The sequence below is a fragment of the Pinus tabuliformis genome, chromosome 5_2 (genome assembly GCF_031772625.1).
Source record: "Pinus tabuliformis cultivar Carrire ecotype Pingquan chromosome 5_2, CPIR1, whole genome shotgun sequence".
Lineage (NCBI taxonomy): Eukaryota > Viridiplantae > Streptophyta > Pinopsida > Pinales > Pinaceae > Pinus > Pinus tabuliformis.
In genome coordinates, this window is record NC_142306.1 from 225,923,613 (window position 1) to 225,930,030 (window position 6,418).

The 6,418-nt window shown below is 39.7% G+C and overlaps 1 pseudogene; it reads right to left on the reverse strand.

The window, feature by feature from the left end:
* Positions 1 to 3,648: 3,648 nt before the first annotated feature.
* On the reverse strand, positions 3,649 to 4,949 carry LOC149158359 (mannose-1-phosphate guanylyltransferase 1-like; annotated as a pseudogene).
* Between the last annotated feature and the right edge of the window lie 1,469 nt (positions 4,950 to 6,418).

A 6,418-nucleotide genomic window follows, 5' to 3' on the forward strand; every position in this document is an offset into this window, starting at 1 on the left:
ACCTTCAGACAGGGCCCCTTCGCACAACAACTATAGATGGATAAGGTCGTGGAGGAGTATGAGGACATCTTCACCTCCCCCGTAGCGGTTCCTTTGTACTGTCAGGTCAAGCATTCCATCGATCTGACCCTAGGTGCACCGCTGCCCAATGGACCAATCTATCGGCGGTCCGTTCTGCAGAATGATGAAATCAAGAGGCAGATTCAAGAGTTACTGCAGAAAGGTCACATTCATCCAAGTTCATCGCCCTGTGGAAGCTGATCGTGTTGGTATAGAAGAAGGATGGGACTTGGAGACTTTGTATTGACTATCGGGAGCTGCACAAGATCACTGTCTGTAATAGGTACCCAATCCCACGGATTGATGATCTCTTGGATCAATTGAAGGGGGTAAAATATTTCAGCAAGATCAATTTGAAGTCAAGATATCACCAGGTACCAATTGAACCCTCCGATGTGTGGAAGACTGCCTTCAAAGCTAAGGAGGGCCTTTTCGAATGGTTGGTTATGCCTTTTGGATTGAAAAATGCTCCTGCAACCTTCACGAGGCTAATGGATGACATCTTGCGGCCATTCACCAACTCATTTGTAGTGGTATACTTGGATGACATCCTGATCTTTAGCCAGAGTTGGGAAGAGAACCTCCACCACATCCAACAAGTTCTCCAAAAACTGTGGCAACACAAGTTATGTGCCAATTTGGAGAAATGCACTTTTGGCATGACCCAGGTTGAGTATCTAGGATACATTATTGATGAATAGGGGGTGCATGTGGATCCATCCAAGATCCAAGTCATTCGAGATTAGCCATCTCCAACCACTCTAACAGAGCTCCGCAGCTTTCTAGGTCTTGCCAACTTCTACCGTAGGTTTGTGTTGGGATTTTCTCATATCACTTGGCCCTTAAGTCAAGTCACCAAGGGAGGAGCAAAAGAAAAATTCTTTTGGTCTGAATCTCAACAGAGGGCATTCATAGAGTTGAAAGATCGCCTCTTCATGGCACCAGTGTTTGCATTGCTAGACTTGTAACAATCATTTGAGGTCGAGACAGATGCCTCTGACTATGCTATTGGGGCAGTCCTTACTCAACGGGCATCTAGGAGCATATCATAGTGAGACACTTTTAGACACAGTCCCAAAGTATCCCACTTATGACAAAGAGATGCATTCCATTGTGCAAGCCTACCGACAATTGAAGCATTACATTTTGGGCAAGGAAACGATCATCCACACAGACCACCGACCCCTACAGTTCATACAGACCCAAGGGAAATTACAGAATGATCGCCATCAGAAGTGGTCCACATACCTGCAACAGTTCCATTTGAATATCAAGTATAAGAAGGGTAGCACCAATAATGTTGCAGACTGCCTCAGTCGACCACCGATCATGGCGTTAACCATTATGTTCAACTCTTGTCGGAACCAAACTTCTGATTGGCCACTTCTTTGCAAAAGTGACCCAGAATTTAGCCACACATACCAGACACTCTTGGAGCATCTTCATGTTCCAGATTGTCACCTCTAGGATGCCCTGTTATGCCACCTGAGTCACCTTTTTGTTCCCTCAAGCGGGCGTGCCAAGATGATTTAGGAAGCACACTACAGTTGGGTTGCTGAACATTTCAGGGTCGAGAAAATAGTGGCAGTGTTGCAGAAGTATTTCTATTGGCCGAATCTTCGATAGGATGTTGGGAAGTACATTAGATCATGCACTGCCTGCGCCATTTCCAAACCGACCATCAAGAAGCAAGGTCTCTATACCCCGCTGCCTACCCCTAGTCGACCTTGGGAATCCATCTCCATGGATTACATGTCAGGCCTTCCTTCCACTAAGCATGGAAATGATTGTGTTCTTGTGGTCGTCGACAGGTTCTCAAAGATGGCCATTATGGTTGCCTACAAGAAGAATATCACAGCATAAGCCACTGCTAAACTCTTCTTTGAACGAGTGTGGGTACAGTTTGGGATCCCACAGTCTATCATCTCTGATTGGGATAGCAAGTTCCTTAGTACATTTTGGTCCAGTCTCTGGTCGATGCTCGACACCAAACTCACTAAGTCCACAGCCTTCCATCCTCAAACTGATGGCCAGATAGAGGTTTTCAACATGATGATCGTACACATTCTGTGCATGTACAAATCAAAGCATCCATGCACATGGGATGAGAGCCTCCACTATGTTTAGCACAGCTACAACCGAGCTCTCCACAGCTCGACTGGCCACAACCCTTTTCAGGTGGGTTTGGGATTCCAGCCACTATGTCCCATTGATGTGGCCATGCCATTTGCAGCTACTCACGTAGATTCGGCTCATGTCCAGTTCGAAGCAAATAAGGAAAATAGCTTCATTGAGCACATCCAACATATTCTCGAGTAGGTCCATGAAATTCTCAAGAAATCAAATGCCAAGTACAAGCAGCGACACGATCAACATCGGGTGCCACACAAGTTTCGGCTGGGCGACAAAGTCTAGTTGCATTTGCAAAAAGAACACCTTACCAGAGCCTATCGGAAACTCAGACCACTCTGATATGGTCCTTACACCATTACCAAGGCTGTGGGAGATAATTCATTTGAGCTTAGCATTCCCCCATTCCTTGGCCTGCACCCAGTGTTCAATGTGGACCACCTTTGGCCATACTTTCCACCATTACTAGACACATTCGACATTGTAAAACAGCTGACACCCACAGACTTAAATCCAGATTGCATGGAACAAGCTGCAATTGATCGAATCATGGACACACAGATCAAGCACACTCACCATTAGAATATGCAATTGTATCGAGTTGTCAAAGCAGGCCAACTCCTTCACGAGGGCAAGTGGCTCACCAGGGACCAAGTTCAGCAGAAGTTTCCTCATCTCATGGAGGAATTCAATGCAATGGGGACCATTGCTTCTTAAGGGGGCAAGAATTATCCAGGTGGATATTGGTGGCCACCTGCCAAGTCAACTTAGACCCCCACCATTGTTTCTTTCAGCTTTTCAGTTTCCTTCATTATAGCAAAGTTTACTATTTTTAGCAGTTTGTTGGGTCCTGAACTTCTGGAGCCGTTTTGAGGCCCTAAACGATGGTTTTGGGAAAATTGGGAGCAACATGGGTCCATGGACAAATGTTTCTCTTCCCAAACTTGTAGTTCTCGAATATATCTTTCTAACGAGATACTGTGCGTGTCAAACGATGATCGTATGCCAAATTTAAGACCCCGGGAAGTTGATGTACCAATTTACCCAAACGGGGCCCACAGTTTGGTGTTTCATCTTCTAGGGTTACGTTTTTGGATGTGTAGGGTTTTCCATTGTTTCTCAACAAATAAATATGCCTTCGAGCCTCATTGTAACATAGTTCAGAGGCATGTAGCCGCCACATCTCTTCTCAAATATAAGCTACCATCACCCTAGCTCGTTTAGTTCCAATGTTGTTTGTAAGCATATTTCAGTATTTTACATTAATGAAATGAACTATTATTTCTATTGCATCTCTGTGTTTATGGCTATCTTTGTATTTTTTTGCGTTCCTACTTAAATCCGGATAAAAAACATAGAACATTATCCCTTCTACCCACCCCCAAAATATATGACATGAAAAAGTATCATCAATATTACACTAACCAATTAGCGACCAGGCCTTCCCCATATTTCCAATCACATGACAATTTCTGGCTTGAGAATGTTGGTTTTGATATCTTTATGAGGAAGGACCACACCTGCATTGTTGTATACCTCATTAAAAGCATGGACATCCTCGCCCAATATGGTCATGTTTTCAATGCAAGCCCACTGACCAACAATAAAGTGCCAACCAATGATACTAAAAGTCACACAAGTGTGTTTCTAGATGTGGACTCCACACATAATGGTGCACCGTGATAATGTCACTGCTACCTCAATCACACAACGTGGGCCAACGGCCATGTCTGGCCCAATCAAGCAACCCTCACAAATCCATCCAGTGTTTTCAACAATCACATTTCCAACAATGTTAACTCCAGTTTCTAATTTATCCGAGGTGTTTGTTCTAAGAGAATTTAAGTAGAGCCTTAGACATGAAATATAGTCTCTGGGTTGCCCAAAATCCATCGAGCGACCAGGTGAAACCATAGGATAGATTTGTTTCTCCGGTGCAATCTTTGGGAACAATTCATTTTCAATGGATGTGGGTCTCAGCTAAATTCGTCCCAAAACACTAGGGTTCAAAAGGTAGATTCCCGCATTGACCTTGTTACCAACAAAGACATTGGTCTTCTCAACGAAACTCTTTACCTTTCCAGTGTCCTCATCAAGAATAAAAAACATATTTTGAGGGTTCATGAACCTAGTTCAATCGATTAATTCTTTATTATTTACCTTACAAACAATGAAAAAATTGGACTAAGAGAGGATTTACATAATGTAATTATGAAAAGCAATTCCCTTGCAATTTAGCTTTTGCAAAGACATGCCTTGCCAAAAACAGACCTAGGAAAATGGTTCCAAGTGAGAAGGGGCTTGAGGTAGGACATCAAATTGTACCTTGGTCACCGTGATGGATGCTTCTCCTCCATGTTTTATGTGGAAATCAACCATGGCTCCCTAGATCCATCTATTAGTTTGTCCCTTGTAAGAGCTAAAGGCCCAAAAGTTCCCATGGGCTCTGTTTACAAAGAATAGGTAATATTAATCCCAAATTTCATTTCAAATGCCTTCAATAATCTCAACATAACTTCATCAACAATGATAGCTTTTAGTGCTTCAATCCACTCAATAATTGAAATCCAATAAATTGTTTAATTTTCCATACGAAAAACAGAATACCTCCTTCATTAGTGCTAATTTTACAAGTTTATTAACTTTACTTGATGCAAAATCATTGTTTTATTCACAAAGTCAACAAGAGGCTTAAGGACACCCAATTTCCAAGGGGGCAACCTAGTTCCAAAACCATCAACCAATATGAGGGCCTTCATGGCATTTTGTCACTTCTCCTAGATTTTCTGACCATTTCCCTCCTTTGTTGATCAACAAGAGGCGAAGATGCCTGAAACGGGTCCTAGAACTCCAATGTTGAAGCCTGAGGAGGTGGTGGCAGTGTGTTCGAATGTGCCAGGGTGCTAGCCACGTGCGAAATTTTAACGGGAAGGAGGCAAACGAAAATATCCTTTTGTGATTGGCTAAATTTGTTTAGCCAAACCCAACAAAGAAACACCATAGGTGTAATTATTTATTTATATGGTTATTTATTTTTATTTTTTTGTTTTGGTGGACATTAGAGAAAATTATTTCTATTATTTTTTGAGGACATGACAACTTCTGCATCGCCATCATACTAGTTGTGTAATGGGCCTCTCACCACAAATAATATGACGCCCGACACAATAATCTAACTCGTTACAAATTATTATACGAAGAGAAAAGAAAGTGAAAATAAAAAAAATATTGCTCGAGTTTTAGGAATTGTTATAATTCAGTAAAAATATTTAATTGGCTTTAGAAGTTTTTGTTGTTCAAATATATTTTTTTTAAATTTAAGATATATATTTTAATTATATAAATAAACTTAATATTTTGAAAAAAAATAAAATATATAAATTATTTAAATTTCATAATTCAAATTTATAATTTTAATAAATAGTTATTAAACTTTAATAAAATTAACTTAAAAATATATTAAAAAAAAACTTTAAAATATAAAATAGTTATAATATAATTGCTTTAACAAAATAGTAATCATTTTTCTTTAATGTAAGAAAGAAATACATTAATATATTTATAAAGAGTGAGACGCCATTGATGATGATATTTTATGTAAGAAAAAGATACACTAATATATCTATAAGTTGTAGTCTAAAGGGACGGGTTTTTTGTCATGAAAATCTTGGAAATTCTAGCAAGATTTTGATAAAATCTGGCAGGGATTTTTGTAAATCTAGGTTACAGTGGTAAAAATTCAAAATTTTGGGTGCTCCATAAGTTTTTGAGAGTTCTGAATCCATTACCACCATCAAAAACATGATTCAAACAGGACTACTACAAGATTTTTTGAAACTTTTTTGTTTGGATTCTGACCACTTTTGACTATCCGAACAATTCCTCTGCCTCCATATCCTTCTTCTATTTATAAGAGTGAGACTCCATTGATGATGAGATTTGATACAGTCACAATTCCATTGACCTATTCATAATACAACACTACGTGCAATAAATGCCCCTTATAATAAATAAATAAATGTGTCTGCTAGAGATTTAGAAAGAACAAAGAAACAAAAAGTTACATGGCATTTAAGGGTACTGAATATAATATCATATATATTATACATCAACAATTATCATGTAAACATTCATATATGTTAGTCAAATGTCGTATACTAGCATTTTCACGTATTCGTGAAAAGAAAATCGAAGCAAAATGTGCCATGTAACTGCCATGTAATTTAAC